General features: G+C 46.9%; 1 protein-coding gene across 4 annotated transcripts in view; it reads right to left on the bottom strand.

The window, feature by feature from the left end:
• PIK3R5 (phosphoinositide-3-kinase regulatory subunit 5) overlaps positions 1–25,175 on the bottom strand; it is a 96,219-nt gene that overhangs the window by 58,001 nt on the left and 13,043 nt on the right. The window contains exon 1 of one of the 4 annotated variants that reach the window (XM_073310446.1): positions 3,067–3,202. The exons of the other annotated variants lie outside the window; for them this stretch is intronic. The gene's annotated coding sequence lies outside the window, so the exon portion shown is untranslated. Of the gene's footprint in view, positions 1–3,066; positions 3,203–25,175 lie in introns of those variants that run through there. 4 annotated transcript variants of the gene reach the window in all.

Below are 25,175 nucleotides of genomic sequence, written 5' to 3'. Positions count from 1 at the left end.
TCTTCTGAAAGGAGACAGATAATCTTGCTAGACACAGATTTTTAGGGCAACTCATCACCATAGTACATACTGATAGCTGATCAGATAGGACAGACTTCTACTGTTATATACGCTACAATGAGAAACTAGCCTCTCCCTTCCCCGCCCATGAGTGGCACCGCACAGCTTGATTCATTAATGAAGCCGCTTCTTACTGATCAAGGGGAAGTGACTGAGAACGAGAGGACAATAGGGAAGTTAAGAATCATTGTCCACCAACTATGTGAATTACAAAGAAGTAGCGTGATCAGTTCACAGAAAGCAAGTTTTGCTCAGCATTTTAAATGCCTTTAACAGCGGCAACAACAAAATAAAGCCACGTTGCCTCTCACTGCAGTACACTTTTTTTGAGTGCCAAATATATGTTTGCTATGTTTAGTTTGGTTTTTAAGAGATGGGGTGTGGAGGATACAAGCTTAGACGGGCCCAAAGCAGAGCCAGAACTGAGCTAAGCCCCACTAAGGAGGAGGCTGGATTTGAATAGAGCTGGTTGGGAATTTTCTGATTAAATGGGGTTTTTTTCCCCCATCAGAAAATATTGATTAGTCAACACTAAAATGGCTAGCAGGAAAGAGTCAGATTTGACAAGTTTCCCAATTTGAAAAAAAAAATCAAACTTTTTGAACCAAAGAGTTGTGAGTTTTGGTACAAAACAACTTTTTGTTTCAAAATATTAGTTAATTTATAGTAAAAAAAAAAAGTGTATTATTTTTAAAAGGCCAAAATTGAAAGGAAAATTGACTGACCCATTCCAAAATTATTTTTGGACTAGCTGTTCACAAAACAGAATCTGAGATTTTGACTTTTTGTCCCAGGTGCAGGGCAGATAAATTCTCAAAATCTTGAAAATTCTCATGGGCTAGGAAAACAATTTCCTACCCAATTCTAGATCTAAACCATGCAATTTGAGGTCATCTTTAGGTTATTAGCGGAGGGTTTCAGCTGCATTAGCCAGGCCAGAAAGCCCTGCAGAAATAGTTAGGTGGGAACGCACAGGTTAAACATTAGGCGAGGGCTTCACCCCTTTGCTATAGCCCTTTCATACTGCGGCAATGTTGAAGGGTCAGTGAAGGGAGAATTCCCCCTGCCACAGGCTTTGGGTAAGGGCAATTTATGCACCCTACCAGCCTGCTGACAGGGCAGGGCAGAGTTACTATGCATAGCACTGTGGGCATTCTGGTGGCACTGCTACCCAGAGGAAGCCAGGAAGGCTGCCATAGCTTGGGCACTCCCCTCGGGGTGTGTAAGTTATGCCAGAGGCCTCATTGGTCCCTGGAGCGGCCCAGAATTGGAAGGATGGAAAGGAGGCTTAAACTCTGGAAATCTCACTCTAGCAGTTCAAAACAGAGCCTACATGAATAGGACCTGGTATGCTACGTAACTGAAATGCGTGTGGGCTTTACTATAGGAAAAGAGCCTATACTAACTCAGAGGTGTCTAATATGTACAGCATGTCCTACATACACAGGGCCTGATTCAGCCCCTCCACTGTGGTGGGGTGGGGGGGTTAGGAGTTGCTCCATTGGATAAGTGTAAGCAAGAAGGAAATCAAGCCTAAGGGTCAGATCCTCAGCTGCTGTGAATGAGAGCAACTCCACTTCAGCAAATGGAGTGGCAGCCGTTAGCACAGCTGCTTTTGCTTAGGCTACAGAGACTTCTGTCCCACAAGGGGCAATTCCCAAACCCACACTTCTTCAGATCAGACCATTCCAGCAAGACATCTGGAGAGGGTACAGCCCTACGCATCCTGGCTACATTAATGCTCTTTCTCTTCCATTTCCACCAAAAGGCCAAGAGAAGAAACCCAGACAGCCATGTCACAATCTGAGACTTCACCTTCCATTACAACCAGCGACAGCTCCCCAAGACACATGTGCAAAAAGCAACTGGCCCGCTGAGTGCCTTCATCTCCTTCAGTGGAAGGGAAACCCACGGCATGGAACAAGGTCTTTAATACAAGCATCCAGGACACACAAGAAAGCCCCCAGGGCACGTTCAAGGCAAGACGGTAGCTCTTCCTGCCCTGCTAGTTCAGAGGCTGCTGGCTGCAATGCCAAATTAGGAAATGGAAAAAAACCCACCCAGCCCAGAGGCCTGGTTTGCAAACATACTCGCTTTCACTGGGAAGTCGGATGGGCGGAGACCTACGTGCTGGCATGATTACAAATGCTACTCTGCCCTGTGTCTCATTCATGGACTCCACTCCTCCAGTGCTGTCACTCCTCACCCAGCCCTCAACTCAAGTGAGAGAGGAAGGGCTCGGGTCATCTGAGCCAAAGGACGGAAACTAAACCAAACCAAACCATGGATACAGGGGAATCCATGCAGGTGTGCTGGGTGGGAGAAGAGCTGCAGCGGCAATCACTTAATTTGAAATCAAAAGCATCCAGATCATATCTAATGGTTTGCCAGGACCAGGCACATGTGATTTAGACCCTACAGGGAATTCGTTTTTTCCCTTTGACATCATCTCATCTCTCCGCCTTCCCCATTTCACTCTGATGGCAGGGGTCAGGTGCAGGAATAAACCAATGTCACCAGAACAAAGGTCCAAGCAGATCACTCACTCCGAGTGGCACAAAAGCAGAAGTAGTGCAACAAATCATCCTCTCCACCCAAGCCCCCTGCCACAAAGAGATCTGGAAGCTCAGCACCAGCAGAGAAGCAAGCGAGTATAGCGGCACATCTCTCGCATCACACGCGCCAGCCTTCAGGGATCAGAAACCAAGCCGTCCACAGGAAGGTGTCATGAGCTCAGCTCACTGCAGCCTGAGCAGGTCATGTCCTAGTAAGAGCTATTGCTGGTGATCACTCCTTAAGAGACACAGAACCCTAAAGCCTCCCTTGATTGAAGCCTGTATTGACTTCAGCCCTGAATTCTTCTGACGCTGAGGAGTTCCAGTGGGCTTCTTGGGAATAAGCACAGTCCCTTGTGTCATGAGCACAGGTCTAGAAAGCAAGGAGAGCATCCATGTGTGCGTGTACATGTATGCTACAAGCAGCTAGCCCTGCACAGCTGGTACTTACTCCTTCTATGAAATCCACGTATTTCCTTAGATCACAGAGGAAGTCCTAGTTTCTGCCATTCTTAGCCCCCCAGCTTCTAGGGTCTCCTCCTCCTCCTGTGCACACAGTTCCTAAGTACCAGTGTCAAAGGGTGGAGCCCCGGAGCAGAAAGACTGAGGAGCCATAGGATGTTTCTTGTGGGATCCGGGGCACAGCAGGGAGCAACCCACAATTTCTTACGATCCTCACAGCTCAGGCACAGTCACCCTCTGTGTTTATGCTCAAGTACGCACAGAGCATCAAAGGGCAGGGAGATGACTAAGATAAGAAGTTCGTTCAAACCCTGCGAAGGTGGCTTATCAAAGGATCCAGAAGGCAACAGGTTTGACAAACATCCGCTCACAAAAGGCAAGTGAACCATCCAAACACCCAGGCGGTAAACATTATTTCCTTATTGGGTCACCGGTTCCTGGCCTGCTGGGGTAGGAAGTGAGCTGATTGCACAGCGGGGCTGCTGGAAGACAACAGCATATAAGCCCAAGCATGCGACTGGGAGCAACTCTCTCCACTCAGACAGGTGGAAGCCAAGTCCCACTGGGGACATGGGGTATTCAAATCCATCACTGATCTGAGAATCACCACTGGCCTCAAGGGGGAAACCAGCATCTGACGCAGAATCAGAGGATCTTTGCCCACAGCCAAAGGGGGAGGGATTGCCTCAGTCACAAACCAAGCCCTTAACATAGCCTAGGAGTGAGGTCACAGTGGTCACAGGCGGCCTCATGTGACAGTCCCTCTAGAAATAAGAGAAGTGTGAACTTGTTTTGATTCACCATGTAAAAACCAAGTGCGCAAGTGGCTGTGTGGCCCCAATTGGTCTGTTTATAATAGCTAGGGTTGCCAATCCTCCAGGAGTGGCCTGGAGTCTCCAGGAATTAAAGATTATGTCACATGATGAAATCTCCAAGAATACAATCAGCCAAAATTGGCAACCCTAATAATAGCACAGACATTGAGAGGAAGCATGGGCCTAAGCCTGAAAATCAGTAGCTCCTGGGTCTTCTTCAGGACTTCACCCGTCTCCTGCTGAAGTCAGTGGGAGCAGTACTGGGCCCTCACTGTGTGACCGTCTCTGCTCCACTTTTCCTATCTGTACACCAAGGATGATATGATTATTTGAACAGAGTAGTGCCTATCGATCCACAACCAAGAGGAGGTCCCTATGGCACTAGATGCTGTACATACACATAGTAAAAGAAAGTCCCTACCCCGAAGAGGTTAGGATCCAAATGGATGAGAGACAAAAAGGAAGGATCATTATCTCCATTTTACAGATGGGGAAAATGAGGCACAGAGAGATTAATGGACTTGGTCAAGGTCACACAGGACTCTGCAGCAGAGCCAAGAATTGAACCCAGCTACCCTGAGCCAGAGTCTAGTGCCTTAGCCACAAGACCACACTGCATCACACATCTCCATACTACTATTCTACTTCATACTTCAAGGGCCACAGGAGATGTTTAAGAGCAGGTTGCTATCTCCATCCCAATTAGGCCAGCAGGTGCCACTCACTCATGCTTTCTTCCTAAATGGAGCATGAAGCCTATATCTTAACTTCAGTTGAACATTTAGGCTGCTAAACATCTCTCAGGCCTTAGTGAGCCAAGGATGTATGGCTTGGTTAAGCAACACCTAAGAAAATGGAACACGGGTGGCCATCTACAAGAATCCCATTCCAGGTATGGAAAGGAATGACGTAGTTCAGGGTGAGGGGATGCGGGTGTACATATATATGGGGATAATGGGACAGATCTTAAAGAAATGAATCATTTAGAACACAAGCAAAACTTTCCAACAGCAACAGCTCTTCAGCTAGTGATTATACTCCCCAAGGAAGCAATCCAAGTCCCATCACTGGGGACATTTAAGATTGAACTGGACAAAGCACGCACACACATGCACAGTATGGAATAACCCTGCAATAATTCTTGCTTTCTATTATCCAAAACAGAGACCCATGCTTCTACTCTTCTCCAGTTTGTCATGAATACTGACAATGGGATGTCTTTTTAGCTAGTGGTGTATTAGATTTTACTACTTCATATTACTTTTCCAGCCACAGTTAAGCCCCATAGAATACTCTACATCAAACTGCAGAGAGCATTGCTACCTATCTAGATGAAATGTGCTGTAGAAGTGTAAAGGCAGAAAGTTGCACCACCATGTGGATTACTGCAGTATAAGAACAAGGAAAGGGAGGGACTATGAATTGTCTCAAACTCAGCATTATGGACATATTGGAGCTCAGCACTAGGTATCCTGGAAGTAAAAATCAACGATGCCCTTCCATAGGAGGGGCACGTATTGTGATCGTGAAAGAGAGGGTTGGCCAAGTGCACTGACCTGCAAAAGAGCCGGAACATTCTAGTGCAAATATTCCCTATTAAGCAGAAATACAGAAGAAAGAGCAACTTCCTGAAGTGTTAGTAGCTGATGGAGATAAATATTTTAAAAACACACACCATTGAACCTGGGTGACTAATTTTCCAGCTCTGGATACCAAAGTGCTGGCCCTTTTTAATGTGTTAGTCATGTGTGGTTTATTCCTCCAACTCCCTCTGGTCCAGCTTCTTCTGCTTAGCTTTCACTAAGTGCCTACAGATAAGGGGATCAAAAGAGAAAGCCAACAGGAAGCTGAGAGCTGCTTAAGAAATGTCATCACCACATAAATTTCTCTCTCCAAGCCTTTCACGCTGCTGAAAATAGGAATTATTTAACAGGATTTCCCTAATTCCACCCTGGAGATTAATTGCATCAGCAGCAGCCTCTTAATGCTAGAGTTTGTGCATTGGAGGGACCACAACCTGCAAAACCAAAACTAGACATACTTATCAACATTAAATATCCAAGAAGTTGACGTGGTTTCCAGGGACCCAGAAGATCTGGGTTTAGTGGCTGACTTTGCCAGTTTCCCTGTGTGACACTAGACAGGGTGAGCAATAAAGCACAGAGACCAAGTTCAGTTCCCAGCTCTGCTACAGGCTCCCTGTGGGTATGTCCACATTGCATAGTAAACCCGGCTCTGTGGGACATGTGCCTGTGGCCCTGTTCTTTTCAAGCTTGTGCTGGAATGTCCACACTGCATTGCTATGCGAGCCTCAAACCAGTGCCGTGGGCAAATAATGTAGAGTAATATCTTCAAAAGCACCTAAGTGACGCAGGAGCCTAAATCTTACTGACTTTCAATGAGACTCAGTCTACGTCTATCCTACACACAACTGGCGGTGGCGTGTAGCATATGTGCAGCTACATGCCACAGTGAAAGCACGCTGTGTCCACACTGTGCTGTATAGCTGCATGTCGCAGTGAACGGCTCTGGCAAAGGGGAGACTGCGAGAGTCTCCAGTAGCAGGGAGCTGCCCAAGCCTTTGCCCACTGCCGGAGACTATTCCTGAGGCAGGGAAAGGCTCCAGCAGTGGGGAGGCAGTGGGACACAACACGGATAGAAACAGCAGCGTAAACACAGGCAGAGCTTCGGCGAGCGGAGAGCCATGCGGGGTATGCACTCAGGTACATACCCACATCCTTCATGCGTGTCTTTACTTACTGAAACCATGTCTCACTGTCTACACTGGTACTTATACCCATGCTGGGGGGCTACATGGGTATGTACACTACATGCAATTTTGAAATTTTTACTCTAGCCTCTGGGCCAGATTTTTAAAGGTATTTAGGCACCTAAAGATGCAATGAAATCAATGGGTGTTTGGCACCTACATGCTTTTGAAAATCCCATTAGGTGCCTAAATGCCTCTGACATCTGGCCCTTTGTGCCTCAAGTCCCCCATCTGTAAACTGGGGATATTTCCTTTCTCTGTTTAGTTTGTAAATTCTTTGAGGCAGAGACTGCCTTACATTTTGTTTGTACTGTGCCTAGCTGCCACTGCACCCCGATCTTGGTTGGGGTCTCTAGCCATTACTGTAACACAAATAATAATGGTTGTACTTTTTTTTTCCCCCCTACTTGGTTTCTTAAGTCTCTTTCTTCTCCAGGATTGCTTTCTTAATCTTCCTATCTTCCTCTTAACAAAGAAACCAGGCTCATAAGCCTGAAGACTTCATAGAATTCTTTTGTAACAGTGAATTCAAGACGTCACAGCTGAATGTCTGTCTCTGGTATTTACCTGATGCCCCGTACCTGAGAGCCTCACAGTCTTTAATGGACTGATCCTCATCACATCCCTTCAAGGTAGGGCAGTATCCCAACTGTACAGATGGGGAACTGAGGCAGCAAGAGATTAATTGATTTGCCCAAGGTCACACAAAAAGCCTGCAGAGGAGCAGGGAACTGACCTGGGTCTCTGGTGTCCCCCACTAGCACCCTAACCATCTCCTATACACAGGCTGAAGGGTTATATTTAAGCCTATACTTAAGATAATGCTCCTAAAACTTCTCATGAATGGAAGAACTTTTCAGTCATTTAACCACCTGGCTTTGTGGCTGGAGGGAAAGATGTAACTACAAGAATGAACACCAGCAGACCTGAAGAACTGGACTCCGCAAGCCTGTCAGCTCCCAAGAGAGCTACTGCTACCTCGACAGATGTTTCAGGGCAGGAAGAAGCTCGCCTCACAAGCAGAGAGCCCATAGTAGTGTTTATCTAATAGTTCCTGTTTTTAGCTTTGTCTCTTTTTTCTGTCTTTGTTCCAAAAATTGAATTGTTGTGATGGTGATACATGGTTTGCATGGAAGAGGGTGAAGAGATTATGCATCTGAGTTTTCAACTTCCCTTCACTAATAAGAGAACTGAAGCCTTGACATTCAAACAAACTAAGTTCAGATCAAAACTAAAAGCCATAATACCATACAGGTGTGGGTTTTTTTTTTAATGTGTTGGAGCAGACAACAGCTGCTCTGGAGCGTTTGGATTTGAAGGGACACATTCACTTCTGATGTGTCTCCATTAAAAGTCCATGAAGTTACACCAGGGATGAACATGGCCCTAGATCAGCAATGAGGCAAGAGGGTCTCACTAGGGACGCGTCAGTTCAGCTCTCCTATGTCTGAGTTTTTCACCCCCATTACTGGAAAGCAACCCATCCTTACAACTGTAGCTATCATGTGAAATGTGGATAACAACATAGGGGTGCGGTGACAATAAATGCCCTAGAGAGAGACTGTAACAGCCAGCTATTATTGTTCTTGCCCATCACATGCTTCTGTTGTTGTCTCAAGAGCTTCCATTGCACCAGGCTCTCAGTTTAACATTGCAGCGCTGTCAGGTGATGCACTGCTGACAACACATGCAAACCAGTCCTGGTGTCTAATTTGGCAGATCTGAAATGGTGGAAACTACAGTTACTTCAGCCAAGCGTAGAGGCTGCAGCAAGATGCTGCTGGCAAAAAGAGCTTTGTTTGTTCCATTTGTGGGGGCCCATCACTGGGGCCTTCCCTCTGTAGGCAGGAGCACAGGCAAACACCCTGATTGGCACCTGGGGGCAGGATCTTCACAGTCAGGTCGGCCGTGCCAAGGGCCTTACCCCTAGAGCACAGCCAGCAGTTTGGAGAAAGCTGGAAGCACCCTGGCAGACCCAGTTCAGCAGGGTTTCTCCTTTATTCACTCCCACAGACATGCTGTACAATCAAAGGTCACTTGTGTTCTTCCCCAGGTCCTTCTTGTGTATGGTCCCACCCGCCTCACCACCCAATCCATACCCTGACAGACAGACAGACTACCATTTAGAATCCTTTCCAGGCAGGCCAAATAAGGGCTACAGACTGAGCCCGCCCTTCATGTCAAGAACCGTAACCCAGTTGCTGAAAAAGCAAACCTTTCCACAAACACCACGCCACAAACACAGATGGGGCTAAGTTATGCACCAGCTGTCTCTCACATGAGCTTGCTGAAGAGGAGTAGGACTCTGAGAACTCACAGTTGGGTGCCAGACCCTGAGAATCGTTGGGGGCTACATACCGATATCGCCTCAGTCCTGTCCCTCTTCTGCAGCCATGTTTCAGCTCCCTACCCTTGTTTGCAAGGCCCTATGTCTCTGGGGTCTCCCCTGTATTCGTTAAGAGAGGGCTCTTCAATCTAGCAGACAAAGGTGTAAAGTAAACAGACCAATGGCTGGCAGATGAGGTTAGATAAATTCAGACAGAAATAAGGTGCACATTTTCATTAGTAAAGGTAATTAGCCATTGTAACCACTTACATAGGAAAGGGACATCACGGGACATTTTTTAAGACTGTATTATCTGAGCACCTCTCAGTCTTTAATAAATTTATCCTTGTAGGAAGTCGGGGAGTGCTCGTATCCCCAGTTTATAGATGGGGAACTGCTCCAGACCACTCAGAGAGTCTGGGGCTACCACGTCGCGGGCTAGTGCCCTGTTGGGCTATCCTTCCTGCTTCAATAAGGGTATAAAACCAGGATTTCGGGTTCTTGTTCTTCCTCTTACCCCTCCTCCTCCTCCTCTTTTATTGATCTATGACCCTCCCTCCTCAGGTCATGTCTGAATTCAGCTGGTCGCTCTTTGGAGCAGAGACTGTTTCTTATTTCAGTGACACATCTAGACACACTTTTGGGTGCTCAAAAGAAGCTAAAGAGCTCAGGTGCTGCATCCCAGCACCACCGTGTCTTGTAACACAACATCTAGGAGAGTCGGAGAATGGGCCTGCCGTGTGACTGCCGTGTGCCCCCACTCCAAAAAAAAAAAAAAAAAAAAGATTTTAAGCCAAACAACATTTAGTCTTCTGATTTGCCTTCTGGTGTCTGCACCTTCAGGGGTCACTTTTTCCAACTTTTCTCTGCAGCCAGGAGGGTTAGAATCTCAACTTCCATTAAAAAGAAAAAAAGTCAGATTTTCACATATTCATGGGGCTGATAAGAGCTGGAGCTACCAGAAAGACACCAAATATCACAAAATTCAGTGAAATCGACAAAGCTAGCCACCCTGGGGTTCTTAGTGTGCCCCACGCCCTACTTTTCAAATAGCCATGAGATTGCATAGGGATTGAACTAATTAGCTACTACAATTCCCAATCCTTTTAGCAAAGAAACTTCTTAGTACCTGCAGTTTGCATCAAACAGCAGTTTACTCTTACAGCAGAAAACTGATCTTTCATTTTCTGAGAGGATAAATGTTATGCTACATGTAAATTTCTTTTCCCACATCTTTTGTAAGTTTCTAACCATTCATCTGCAAAACTCATTCCAGTAGCGGTACCAGCTAGGAGAATGTCCCCATCTGTCATCCTTAATGAGTACAAATTTAACTATCCTCTAATCACCAAAGGTATTGTTCTTGGTATCAGCCAGAGAAGAGAGAAACATGCCTCAAAATGAGTCAGCAGCAGGAACAATGTGACTACAGGATTTTTTTTGGGGGGGGGGGGGGAGAAACGGGGACAACAACTATTGATAAATAATCTTGCATACAGCAACTACCCTAAGTCCCTGATCTGCTCTGGTGGCAAAGCTGCGTACAGAGCCTTGGGGACATATCAGAGTGGTCATTTCCTTGGAAGATCCTGACTGGCTGGCCCAACAGCAGGCCAGGCCACATTTTAGGGTCTATCTCTAAAAGTTTCCACAAGGGTCGAATGATTATGGGTGCTGAGACCCAACCCTATGAAAATCAGGGTCCTTTAAGGGTGTCTTGGATCTCAGCCTATAGGCTTGATCCTCAGCCCCTTTCAGACACCTCAGCAGTGCAGAGCAGACTTAAAACTCCTGTAAATGGCCAGCTAAGGATTCCCCCTACATAGAGGAGTCCTTTAGTGGCACAGAACCAGGCCAATGCAATCCTCAACCTTGCAGCTCCTGGCACAGAAGAGACAATCCTGGAAAAGGGGGCAAGGACAGGAGCCCCTTTGCTCTCCAGACCCATGGGGGCCACTCCTGCTGGCACAATTTAGCATAGTCCTGAGGCTGCTCTAAGCTGCTCCTTGGTAGAACCAGACTAGCAGCCTGGGAAATCAAACGGCTGCAAACCAGCCCCAGGATCTGGCCTGACTTATCTAAGTTAGTGGAACACTACACACCTTCCAGAAGAATAGCACAGGTGGGCATCACCTTACTCAAAAACCCCTATAAGGCTATACAACATGCTCACCATGTGCCACATCCCCTCTCTGTTACATAGACCTTCTACTACATATGTCCTCCGGCTTCCTACTGCTCTTTCACCCCTAACTAACCTCTCCACCCAGGGATTGTGCACTTTCTTGTGAGCATCGAACACTCATTATGCTTCACGCAGATAGCAGACCACACTTGCTTGTTGTTATACTGCTGACATTTCTGCAAAGTTAAAATTTAAACTTGGTTTGTTTTTTTAAGAATTGCTACCCTTACTCTCTTTGGAAGCTCCTTCCAGTTTTATCCCTGAGGCAAGTGAAGAGTGAGTCTCAACATCTCAGCTGCAAGAAAAGGCTCTCCCTGTTATTGTGATCAATTACCAGCCAGCCATTACAAGGAAATTCCAGTCCCGGGTTACAACACGGCAATCAAGTTCAGATACTACAAAAATGATCCGGGTTGAATACTGCGACCTGTCTGCCCACTTGTCCAAAGGCAACACACAGCGCCTTGCGAATCTAGCCTGCGCTTAGATGTAACCCTTACAGAGAAATCCTGGGCAACCATAGGGAACAGCAGCTCTCTCTTTCATCCTCCAAAGTGTTATGTTGTAAGACACTCACGAAGAGAGATCAACTGGACTTGGTGGCTCATCAAAGAGGAAGCATGGTCCAATGGTTTGGGCTCTAGGCTGGGTCTCCGGAGATGTAGTTTAATTCACCACTCAGCTCAAGGTCACCCAAGAAGTCAGTGGCAAGTCACTGAGTCTCTGTGCCTCAGTTCCCCATCTGGGAAAATGGGTGGGGGTAATGGTAATAACAGAGCTTCAATAGCTCTCAGAGGTGTTGGGAAAATAAACATTAAAAACTGAGGTGCTCCAAGACTATGGTAATGGGGGCCAGATAAGACACACAGAGAGAGATAAAGCCACCAAAAATCCAAACCCTGTCTCCCCAACAACCTAGTGTACAGTCCAGATGTCATAACTACAGTAAGAAGGTGTTGCCTAGTGGCTAGAAGGGGGAACTGAAAGTCAAGACTCCTAGCTTCTACTTCTGACTCTGCTAGTGAGTCACTGTACAACCTAAGGTGATGTCCCTGTGCCTCAGTTTACTCCTCTGTGAAATGGTGATGTCCTACATGCCTCACAGGGGTGCTAGGAGGCTCTGATAGTTAAGGTTTGCAAAGCAGTGCAAGAATAGCAGACGAGAAGCGTTATTTTTTCTTATACCACCTTGTTTTTAGTGAGAATAAAGACCCTGCTTTGACCTTAACAGGAGCAGGGTGCATCTGTTGAAAGCTTCTTTTAAAAAAGACAAACAAACTATATTTCATAGAGGTTTTTTCTAACCCACAAGAACCACTTGTTTTAACCAAGACATCCTGTCAGGGGTACCTCAGAAGCAGTATACACCAGTGACTGAAGCTTTAAAGTAGCGTAATTAGGTTAAACACTCAAATGCACAAAAGAGCTCAGATCACTTCAACCAAGAAAGCAAAGCTATCTAAGGTCAGATCCTGAGCTGGTGTAAAACAGAGCAGGTCCCCTGAAGTCCACAGAGCTATCCCAACTTGGAACAGCTGAGGATCCTGCCCCTGGAGATTGCGCATTTCCGCTTGGGAAATCTAATTCACGAGCAATGAAAAGTTTAATTCGTTTGCTAGCTATTTTGCCCACTATTGCCAAATAGATAAATAAAAGATTTAGCTGTGACAATGGGCTGGCCTCAACTCCAGCCAAGGGAGCTAGGAACCTGGCACAGAGCACGCAGGAACAGCAAAAAATTAGAAAAAACAAAACAGATTAGTGTTTTAAAAACACAAGCACATAAATCTGCTTATCTCTTATATAAAGCTGTGCTAAAGTGGGCAAGATCATAGGCACAGCACCCCAGTTCAGCTGCATTTTGCTTGTGGCTGGGGAGCGAACAAAATGCAAACTGTGACGGGAAAAAAGGACTTGCTTTAAAAGTAGCATTAAGATCCTAATTTTGTACAGAAAGTTGTTGGTTAAAGAAAGCCTGCCAAAGGCAGGTTTCAGAGTGGTAGCCGTGTTAGTCTGTATCAGCAAAAACAACAAGGAGTCCTTGTGGCACCTTAGAGACTAACAAATTTATTTGGGCATAAGCTTTTGTGGGCTATAAACCACTTCATCAGATGCATGGAGTAGAAAACACCAAAGGCAGGACATTCACAATTGCTCTTAAAGTTTGAAAATACCGGAATGCAGCATTATGGTTACAATGCCTTCTTCAAGGGAAAGGATGGTGGTGTGGTGTGGTTATTGCTCTGGGCTGGGACTCAGAAGATCCGGGTTCAAATCTACCTCTGCCTTGGACTACCTGTTTGACCTTGGGTGAGTTACTTACTTCCCTTGGCCCCGACTCCTCATCTGAACATTAATGTCAAAGATACTTTCCTGGGAGCATATGAGGCTAAATTCAGTGTTTGTTAGATGCTCAGATACTGTAGTGATAGGGCCCATATAAGTACCTAGATCAAGGGTCTCAAACACGCGGCCCGCTGGGTTATTTCCTGCGGCCCGCCAAGCTCCCCGTGCCCCCACCTTCCCGGAGTTATTTCCTGCAGGCCGCCAAGCTCCCCTCCCCCCACTCCCCGCAGCACACCGCATCCCTGCTCTTCTGCCTACCTCCAGGCGCTTAGCGCTTTCCAGGGGGGAGGAGTGGGGAGCCACGTGCTCAGGGGAGGAGGTGGAGAAGAGGCGGGGCAGGGACAGGGATTTGGGGAAGGGGTTGGAATAGGGGCGTAGAAGGGCTGGGAAGAGGCAGGGCCTCATGGAAGGGGTGGAGTGGGGGCAGGGCCGGGGGCAGAGGGTGTCAGTGATGCCGTCCTCGGGCCAATGGACTAGTCTTCATGTGGCCCTCCTGGTGATTCAAATTTGAGATCCCTAACCTAGATAGACAGAGACAGATCCTTACTCTGCCACTTTGCAACCCTCATCATCCTCTACAGGAACTCTGTCTGTGATCTGCACAAAACATTATAATTAACACAACAATATGGCTGGGAAATTAAGCCCTCAAGAGACAGGACATGGTAATATTAGGCTGAACTTTACAAACACAGTGGGATGGAGTCCCGAATTCAAGTGGAGGGATAGTTTGTCAGTTGATACAACAGTACCATACTGGAGTTTATCACAGACAGCGAGATTCAGGGGCTGTAACCTGAAGTCTTGGCTTGGTATTTAAACCTCATGAAATCTACAAGAGGAGCAACTGAACAAAAGTAAACCAATGGCTTTGAAATTAGGAACTTGGAAAAATCAAGCTGAAAATTCTTCTGGATTGGCTCCAATCTAGAGTGTTTTAACATCGACTGAGCTGAGAATATTCAGCAGTGAGAGAACTGATACCTTGAAATCTATTACTATTATATGGATTACAGCAGTCTCTGGAGGTTCCAGCCGAGATCAGGGCCCCATTGTGCTAGGCAGTGTACAGACATCAGGACTTGGAAGACTTGTTTGGAAGGCTTTGCTGGTATAACTATGCCAGTACACTATACTGGCCAACTGCTGCTACTGGGGACACAGTTGATAGTGGTATCGCTTATGTCAGCTCCCTCAAGTGAAATAAACTATACCAGCAAAAGTGCAATTTTGCCAGTTTAATACAGGAGGCTGGAACAGCAATGTAGCTGCAGCTCATCACAGCCCCGACTGGTGTGGATAGGCCAGCAAAAGTTTTCAGTATGAACCTGGCCACAGGGAGAGACTCTCTACCCCAAAGTGCTTACAGTCGCAATAGAGCAAGATGAAGGCTGGAAGAGGAAACAGAGGCACAGAGTGGGGAAGTGACTTGCCCAGGGCCTCACAACAGGACAGTGGCAGAACTGTGAATAGAACCTGGATCTCCTGGTCCCCACACCACCCTGCCTAGCTAAAAGTTCCTTTGTGACTGCACCTGCTAGTTCTAGGAAATGCTTCCTCCTCCCCAGGCCCTCCAGGTCTCTCTTCCCCTTTGTACACACCCATAGTATGTCACACCCCTCCCAGCTCTGTGGATGGAGACAGAGCCAGGAAACAAGAAGGGATGACTGATGACTAGGCAGGGACATGCTCTCTTCCTCCAAGCTGCAGGAGGCACTTAATAGAACAAAAAAGAAGGCTCTTAAATTTAATCCTTGGTGCTCTAAAGACAATGTTTGCACACAGGGTGCTGCTGGGCAGGTAAGCATTGTCATCCCACAATTGACACAACAAGTCACTATCAAACCTGGAACTCTGGACTCCAAGGCCAAATCCAATCCTCAGTCTCACCCTGAGGGAACTCATTTACTGCATCTGTGTCTCAATTTTCCCATGACAAAAAGTTGGGGACAACCGTTGGGTTCTGAAGGTCGAGGAAGTAACCAGGCTAACAGCCATTTTAGACTTGATTCTGGCCAACGGTCAGTAACTGCTTGTGAATCTGAAGATGGAAGGCAGTTTTGATGAAGATACATGTCATGATTCTTAGGAAAGGAAGGAGTGAGGAGCAGAATAAGGAAAATGGACTTCAAATAAAGCAGGCTTCAATGGCCTCAGACAGCGGGCAGGTAAGAAAATCAAAGGGAAAAAGGTGTTCAGGAGAGCTGGCAGTTTCTCAAGGAGACAATATTAAATGCAGAACTACCAACTATCCAGATGGAAAGGAAAGACAGGAAGACTAGTAAGAGGCCAATATGGCTCCATATATATATGATATGATATAAATCATAGATATATCTTGATTTTAGTAAGGCTTTTGACACTGTCCCACATGACATTCTCATAATGAAACTAGGGAAATGTGGTCTGGATGAACTTACTATAAAGCGGGTGCACAACTGTTGAAAGACTGTACTTAATGACTAGTTATCCATTGTTCACTGCCAAACTGGGAGGGTGTGTCTAGTGGGGTCCCACAAGGGTCTTTTCTGCATCTGATACTATTCAATATTTTCATTAATGACTGGGATAATGGGATGGAGAGCATGCTTATAAAATTTGATGATGATACAAAGCTGGGCGGGGGGTTGCAAGCACTTTGGAGGACAGGATTCAAAGTGACTTTGACAAATCGGAGAACTGGTCTGAATTCAACAAGATGAAATTCAATAAAGATAAGGGCAAAGCATGACACTACATGACACTCACCCACCAACATAGCACTGTCCACATCGGTGCTTTTGTCAGTGAAATTTGTGTCCAGTTGGAGAGGGGGAGGGGGAAGTGGGTTTCATATCCTGACCAAAAAAATGCTAATGTAGACAAAGCCTTAGATTAGATACTAGGTAAAACTTTCTAACAATAAGAGCAGGTAAACTCTGGACCAGGCTTCCAAGGGAGGTTGTGGAATCCCTGTCACTGGAGATTTAAGGACAGGTTGGCCAAATACCTCTCAGTGATGGCCTAGGTTTACCTGGTTCTGCCTCAGTACAAGAGGCCGGACTTGATGACTTCTTGAGGTCCCTTCCAGCCCTACATTTCTATGTACCTTATGCATCACATCGGCTCCATTGTGCTGGGGTGGAAAACCATACAAAAACCTTACAGAATCAGTAAACCCAAGTTCTAATCTTGGTTTTGACAATGACTGGCTGTGTGACTTTGGGTATGTCACTCACATATCTGGAATGTTCTGGCTTCAGATATGTATTTGCATATGCTACTTCCCTGTGTTGTTTTTATCTGCTGCTCAGAAAACGTAGAGTTGAGTAATCAAATTACATCAAAGAAAACTCCAACAAAAGAAATCCTGACATGTCAGCCTTTTCCCCCGTTGCAACAATGATGAACAAATTGTTGATATCCTAAGTAGCGCAACAGCGGTCTGCCAATTCGCTCCCTCTCCCCTTGACAAGGGAGAAGAGAAACAGTGGACACAACCTGAGCTGCCATTTTGGGTCCAGAATAAACTTGAAGAGTTTACGCTCTACAGCAGACTAGACTTCAACTCAGGACACAGTTAAGTGGCAGATGAGGAGCTTTCCCAATAATTCCCAGCAGTCGCCACAACAGCATGATGGAAAGAGACTCTTCAGAGAAAACAGCCAGTTCCTCTCAGCATCTTTCATTTTACACCGATAGACTTCCTGTCTGAAGAGGAAGCCACAAGCTGTGTGGCTGAATCCATCCTCATAAACACATGTACCAAGGCCCAAATGCTTTGGGGCCTGAAGAGGAAGCTCCCATTAGCTAAAGATGGTTTCCACCAGCATCCTACACTTCTGCATTTTCTGAAGAGATCCTCTTACTTCACCTTCTCGTATGATCACCCCAAAGGGGAAGCGCTCTGGATTCAGAAGGAAGTTTTGCTGCAGTTTCCTATTCTGGGCTATGACTTCACCCTCCTCCCAGTGCTGAGATGCACGTATGGCATCCCTTCGCACTATGCAGCTGATCCGTGTGGTCACTGACAGCTAAGGACTTTGGTCTAGTCTGTACAGTACCAGGAAATGTAGAGAGAGTGCGTGTGTGAGTACTCGAGAGAAAAATAAACCACACACAAGTTATTCAGAGCCAAGAAATAACCACATTATCGCAAAGGCAAATCACCCAGCTGGTTACTCACCAAGAGAATTATCCAACTCGCTACCAAAGGGGATGCAGGATTTAAGGGGGGCAAGGGAACATGTCAAAGGTTGGCAGAAGCTTGGAGAATGAAACCGATACAGAAACAGGGGGAGAGGAGATTCACAGCCAACACCCAATGTACACAAATGCCATCCCTCCTCCACAGCCATTGATACTCCCACCCTTATAGAATCAGTGTAGTTGCACCACACAGAGATAGGGCACGTTTTGGAGAGCCAAGAAGTCAAAGGACATCCCCTCCTTGCACTAAGAGAAATCCAGCTTCCCCTTGCTCCCTGCATGTTGCAGTGGGGACTGGGGATCCACCACCTTCCCTGCAGAGGCTATTACAACCTTGACATCAGAGTAGCAGTTGCAGATTGGCTGCCATAAGGTGTCCTAAAGAAAAGACTCTTTCTATCTCCACACCCAGAGGAATTCCCCAGGGCACAGTCCTTCTGCTCAGCCTATGCACTGAGGCCAGGATTTGCAGAGAGTTCAGGTCTCGCTGCTGTTTCAGGCTATCTGCAGACTCAGGCAGGTATCACTGCCTCAGTAACACTGAGAAGGCTTTCGTCACAACCATAATCGCTTAGGTCCGAAAAAGTCAGATGGGTAGATTCCCTGTACCTACTAGGGAAAATTTCTTGCTCTCCAACCTGCTAAGGGGATTCGTCAAGAAGAAACCTTTTTATAGAAGAGCTTTGTGTCAGGTTTGATTCACAAAATATTCCCTGGGGCTTTGAATTTACTGTTGTAGCTTCATCACCAGATTAACATGTCTAAATATTTTTAGAGGTAATATTTCCTAATCACCCTATGACTCTTCAGTGTGGGAATTACAGTGTATTAATTAGCAAGCAACAGGCCAAAAGACCTATGCCTGTAATTCACACCCTGTTTAGTCTACTGCATAATTGGGAAGTGTGAGAATCTGCCCGTGGACTGAAGATGCTAGAAAGTTAGGAGTTCTCATAAAAAATGCCTTAAGTCAGGCAGATCTCTCACCTCCCCACAGCACACTTATTTTCTGTCCCTGCCACCTGTACAGAATACATGGTGCGGAACAAAGGTTTTATCACTGAGTTCGGGATGCCCAAGGAACATGCTGAGAACACAGTCCGCTTCACCTCCATTATCACTGGAAACACACTTCCAGCTTTTCAGAACAATCATCTGGCACTTCTGAAACAAATCTAATTGTGGATCTGAGGGCTGCTGAAGGAAAAGGCCAAAGTGGTCTTGTTAACATCCGAAGGCTTCTGTGCCTGTACATGAAATTGCTAGTGTTACGTATTAGTATTAATCTGTATTTCAGTTGCAATGGCTCCACATACTCTGACGACTGATACATGTAGTCTCTCAGAATTGAAAGTGTGCATCTGACCCCCTGGGTGATGGAGCCAGTTCTTCATGGCTGATTAAGGCCAGTGGAGATATTAGGTGTCTATTACTGATAAGTGTGTCCCTGTGACGGCAAGTCCCACTTACATAAGCTACAGTAAGACCCTTGCTCAAGAAGCCATCTTTAATGACCCTGCCATGATGCCAATGCCCTGTCTTGACACTCCCTTCTTTGGGTAAAGTTTGAGAGGCATTTTCTTGACCCATATCAGTATCAGGAGGGTAGATGGCATTGATATCAATAACTGCTTACGAGCTACCAACAGCAGACAAAGGTAAGGATATATGCAGCTTTTATTATCCTTTGATTCATAAACAGATTCAGAGATTCCAAGGCCAAGTGATCATCTAGTCTGACCTCCTGTATGACATAGGCCATAGAAGTCCCCCATAATCATTCTAGAGCAGCTCTTTTAGAAAAACATCCCATCTGGATTTTAAAATTGCCAGTGATGGAGAATCCACCCAGCCCTTAGTAAATTGTTCCAATGGTTAGTTCCACCCACCGTTAAAAATGTATGCCTTAGTTCCAGTCTGAAATGTCTAGCCTCAACTTCCAGCCATTGGATCCTGTTACACCTTTGTCTGATATTCTGAGGAGCCTGTTTTGAAACATTTGTTCCCACTGAATAAGATGGATCTTCCAAGATGGACCGAGTGGCTCCCCAGTGGGCTCTTTCCACCCCAAGAAGCCCCCAATTTGAGGTTCTGCAGGGTTCCATTTTGTGACCTCCCCTCTGTTCAATGTGTACGTGAAGCCATTACAGGAGATGATAAATAACTATGGACTGCATGGTCACCCATATGCTGGCAGCCAGCTTTATGCATCTTTTTCGGCTACCCAGGCTCTGGTGTCACTACTCACTCACTGAGTGCCTGACCAAGATAAGAATCCAGATGTAAGTGAACTCTTTACAGCTCAACCCAGATGGTTTAAGGAGTACTGCTTGTTGGTAGGGAGTCAGTTTGAAGGGTCACAGCTGCATCTACATTATCTATTGTGGGCATATACATACACCTTTTACCACAGTGGTTTACAGCTTTCGTCTTCTTCTGGACCCATGAATGCCCCTAGATTCTCACCATCTATGCTAAAGTCTCTGCAAAGGCTTCCTGTTCATTTCTGGGCACCAGTCAAGGTGCTGGTGAAAAATCTTTAAAGCCCTGAATGTCCTGGGAGCCAGTTATCTAATATACACTATGCATCATATATTGTCACCCAATGCCCCATGAGTGCAGTTAAAATTGGCTGGGAAGCTGTTAACATCTGTTCTGAGTTCTCCAGGACTGGTGCTACGGCTACATAAGGGCACCTGCCATCCCACCACAGCCAGAACATAGTGAAGTGTAAGGATATGATGCAAGATATTTAGGGAGCAAAGATGGTCCAGTGCTCAGGGAGTCACCCTAGGTCTTGGGAGACCCAGGTTCGATTTCCTGCTCTGTTACAGGCTCTCTCTGGGACCTCTGGCAAATCACTTAGGGTGGGATCCATGAAGGTACATCAACACTACAAACCACAAACTCCTCTCAGCTGCCGGCTAAACCTGTAGGTGCCTACACTCACTCAGCACCTAAGTTTTCCCCCTCGACATGCACACAGCAGCCTCCCTCTAGGCACCTGGGCACCTGTCTCCCAACTAATCCCCACAGTACTTCACATGCTCAGATAGACAGGCGTTCGGCTGCCTAAGTTGCATGTGGAGGCCCCATCCAGCAGGCAGCCTGTGAGCACGGCTACCCGATCGAGCCCCTCAGACGAGTACACACAAAAAAGCTGGGGAGGATTGGGGAGGCCCTCCCTTATAACCTTTAGCCTAGTGGACAGGGTACTCATCAGGCTGGAGGAGACCCCAGGTTCAAGTCCCAACAGAACCTGAAGGGGAGAAGGGATTTAATCAGGGATCTGCCACCTCTCAGGTGAGTGCCCCAGCCACGAGGCTACAAAATAATTCTGATGCGGGGCTCCCTAAAGCTCTCCTATTGAAGTTGTTCCATTTTAATTAAACAATAGCACACCTAAATATTACTTAGGCCAGAGAAAGAGTTGGAATGACTCTATAGCCTCGTGTCACTCAGAGTCAATTTTTAATAGACATTTCATGGACAACTTACATTAGATGATTGACAGTGTAGCCAAAACTAAAGAGTGAGTAAATTCCAAATTAAATATGACGTTAGGGCTGATGAAAGGTTCTGGATTGACAATCCTGGTTGACAAAGTCCAACAGATGCAGAACAGGCAGCACGGACTTCATCTCCCCATGGGCCCCATCATAGATGTATACCCTGGAGACACCAGGCCATAGGTGAAATCCTAGCTCCACTGAACTCAATGGCAAACTCCTGTAGACTTCAATAAGACCAGAATTTCGCCCCATATCTTCAATGGATATAAATCAATATAACCCAATGAAGTTACACCAATCTACTGCTATTCATAGAATCATAGAATATCAGGGTTGGAAGGGACCCCTGAAGGTCATCTAGTCCAACCCCCTGCTTGAAGCAGGACCAATTCCCAGTTAAATCATCCCAGCCAGGGCTTTGTCAAGCCTGACCTTAAAAACCTCTAAGGAAGGAGATTCTACCACCTCCCTAGGTAACGCATTCCAGTGTTTCACCACCCTCTTAGTGAAAAAGTTTTTCCTAATATCCAATCTAAACCTCCCCCACTGCAACTTGAGACCATTACTCCTCATTCTGTCATCTGCTACCATTGAGAACAGTCTAGAGCCATCCTCTTTGGAACCCCCTTTCAGGTAGTTGAAAGCAGCTACCAAATCCCCCCTCATTCTTCTCTTCTGCAGGCTAAACAATCCCAGCTCCCTCAGCCTCTCCTCATAAGTCATGTTCTAGACCCCTAATCATTTTTGTTGCCCTTCGCTGGACTCTCTCCAATTTATCCACATCCTTCTTGTAGTGTGGGGCCCAAAACTGGACACAGTACTCCAGATGAGGCCTCACCAATGTCAAATAGAGGGGAACGATCACGTCCCTCGATCTGCTCGCTATGCCCCTACTTATACAAGCACCCAACCCAGCCTCTCTAGAAAAGAAAGGTAGTCCAATCTTTAATTCGATCCTTGACACCTCCATTGAGGCTACCATTAAGATTGCCAATGACAAGCAGGGTCTGAATCAAAAAGAGAGGCTCAATATACCCCAACCCTCTAATTCACTCAGTTCCCCAAGGGCTGTACGGGCAACAGGGTACTACTTTGCTCTTGTTTTAAGTACCTCTCCAAGCTATTAAGACTATAACCCTGACCTCACAGAACAGCTTACATTTGCTTCTTGGTGGGAAAGTTTAGAGATAGGCAGGTGGGGTTGCACCAAAAGTTAGCGAAATGTGACCACAGCACCATTTTAGTTATTTCAGAGAAAAACCACTAGTATAAAATGGACAGAAGCATTCGCATTATAATTCTGTTGATTAGACTCAGTAGTCACTGAAGTTTGCTCTCAGGCTTTTAGTCCCTTCAGAAGTGGGACAGGATGCCTCCCCTAAAGACTGAACTGAAAGTCAGAGATAAAGATTTCTGTTTGCAATGCAGCTACTGAGCTGGAAGGGTCAGAAGAAAAGTGCATCCTACTCCAGTTCTGGGGCCAGACTCTGCTCTCAGTTACACCTGGGGTAATCCCCTGCTTTAATAACAAAGGGATTTTACTTCCATGGAATAGCTCTGGGTTTGCACCAGACATCAAAAAGCAGAGACTGGCCCCTGGGGCCTTTCATAGCCGCATGGCACAGCTGATGCAAGAGGTGCTATCACAGTAGCACGAGCCTTTCCAAAGTGAACAGTCTGTGTAGCAGAGCTGGGTAGTGGGGCTGGCACCTCACCGTGGGGTTTCTTACCTGCAGAGCTGCTCCGGGGGTCGTGGTGCCCTCCTTGCAGACAGAGCCTTTGGGCCACCAGTGTATATTTTTCATTTTGGAGGAAGAAATTGGAAGGGGCCAAGAGGGGCTGGAGGGCAGGGGAAGTGGGGCTGGAACCCTACATGTGTGAAGGAGGGAATGGGGCTAGAACCCCCACATTTTGGAGGAGGGGAGCTGGAGATGCAACAGCTGTATTCTCAGCAGAGGGCCCCTAGCTACAAAACCCCCTCCAGAGGAGATTAAACTGACACAACTGTCTGACAGAGACATTCCCCCCTCTCTCGAAACAACATCTCCTTCCGACAGACCCACGTGGGGACAAACAGGAGAGAAGAGAGGAAACGCCATAAGAGGGGGAGGATCTCTCCTCTCAAGGGAAGGATACATGAAAACATCCCTGGGGAAAGGGAATGCTACACAAGCCCAGCCCTTTGTGGGATCAGTGCTTCTCACTGGTTGCCTGGCACCCAGATGCCCAGGTGCTAGGTACCGTCAGGGTACCCAATATTAAATTGATGGGGAATTGGTGCATGACAGAACCACACGGTGGGAGCAGTGGATGAAGGGGTATTTGGTGGTGTCTAGGAGATCCTTGTACTTGTAACATGCTAGGCCAGCAATGCACTGTGTGGCATTGGTCCTGGCAGGTCGCTAGTCATCAGGGACAGGTTTTCCCTTTCACGATGTGTGCAGATGGTGGGAGAAGAAGGGGCAAATCAAGCAGTGAACAAACCAGGACGGCATTTAACATGAGCAGGGGTCGGGAGCTGTGTATGGTCTGTGACTTTCCCCCTCTTATCCCCCCAAGACAGCTTCCCACTCTAGACTTCTGCTTTTGGTTTCGGGCATGCTCGCTCACACCCTTTAGAACAGCACAAAGCTGTTCTGAAAGCCCTTTCCACCCCCTTAAAGCCCTTTCCACCATTCATAACTAACACCCCAAACGCAGGGCAGTTACAGTTTTACTGGGCCCAACCTCCCCAGCCCTCTGCCCACCCACCCGAATCACATGTTTACGCCGGTCAATTCAGCTTTGCCCTCCTTTGATCTCCTCCCCCTACTCCAACTTGGCAAGTTACTAGAGACGCAGAAATCATGCTGATGGGCGGAGCTTACCCACAGAGCCAATTGACAGAGCAGGCTGTGAAACACAGGAACTTACGTGATGTTATCACAACGATCTAGAGAGTGTGGCATAAATCTCTCTAATTATTGAACAGATATGTTTGAATTCGCTGCAGATAAAATGAGAGCAGTTTTATGGGAATACAATGAGTTAAACTCAGATCTTTTAAAAAAATCACTTTCAGAAATCTAGTGATACGTATGACTTGCCCCCTGGCTCTATAGGCCACGGAGGTCCTTGCTGCTCTCACAATTTGTCCCCACCTCTCTGTGTCAAGGCATGTTTTCCCCAGTGATGGTAATTTACGTTACAACTCTTCGGACTTGCTCAGTATTATCCCTCAGGGCCAGCCTTAGGGAAAACGGTGTCCTGGGTAAACTTGTATTTTTGTGCCCCTCGCCCCCATGGGTGTGGTTCCCCCCCATTGCCCCTGCCACCTGTGGACTCCTCAGGTTCCCCAACCCCTGTGCCCCCCTACTGCACCCCTAACTCTGGTCACCCCTTCTGCATTCCTAGCCCCTGCACTGTGCCCCTAATCCCTGCCCCCTCACCTCTACACTATGCTCCCTGCACTCCCTTCCTGTGCCCCTAACCACTGCACTCTGCCCCCTCCACCCCTAATTCCTGCACTCCCCACCTGCACCCAACCCCCTCCCACCTGTCCCCATTTACCCCAATCCCTGCCCCCCTTCACTCCTAACCCCTACACTGTGCCCCCTGCACCCCTAACCTCTGCCCCATCCTGTGTTCCATCCCCTGCACTGTGCCCCCTTTGCCCTGAACCCCTGCACCCCCATGCCCACTTGGGGAAACAAACCTGGATGCATGGAGCAGCTAGCATTGTTGCTCATTCACCCTCTCCAATGCTGCTCCTCCAAGTCCCCACTAGGGGCTGTGAGGGAGCGGGGAGTGAGGAGCCATATCAGGGCTCCCTGCATCCCAGTCACTTTCTCCACCTGACTGTGTAAGGGGAGGGCAGAGAGCAGCAGCTCCTGATTTTCGCCTCACAGCACAGCCCAGGTCGGGAAAGTGACCTGGATGCACGGAGCACTTGGTATTACTGCTCGATCCCCACCTCA

The sequence above is a fragment of the Lepidochelys kempii genome, chromosome 14 (genome assembly GCF_965140285.1).
Source record: "Lepidochelys kempii isolate rLepKem1 chromosome 14, rLepKem1.hap1, whole genome shotgun sequence".
NCBI lineage: Eukaryota > Metazoa > Chordata > Testudines > Cheloniidae > Lepidochelys > Lepidochelys kempii.
The sequence above is the reverse complement of the archived record's forward strand: the minus strand, read 5'-3'. Positions and strand labels throughout refer to the sequence as shown.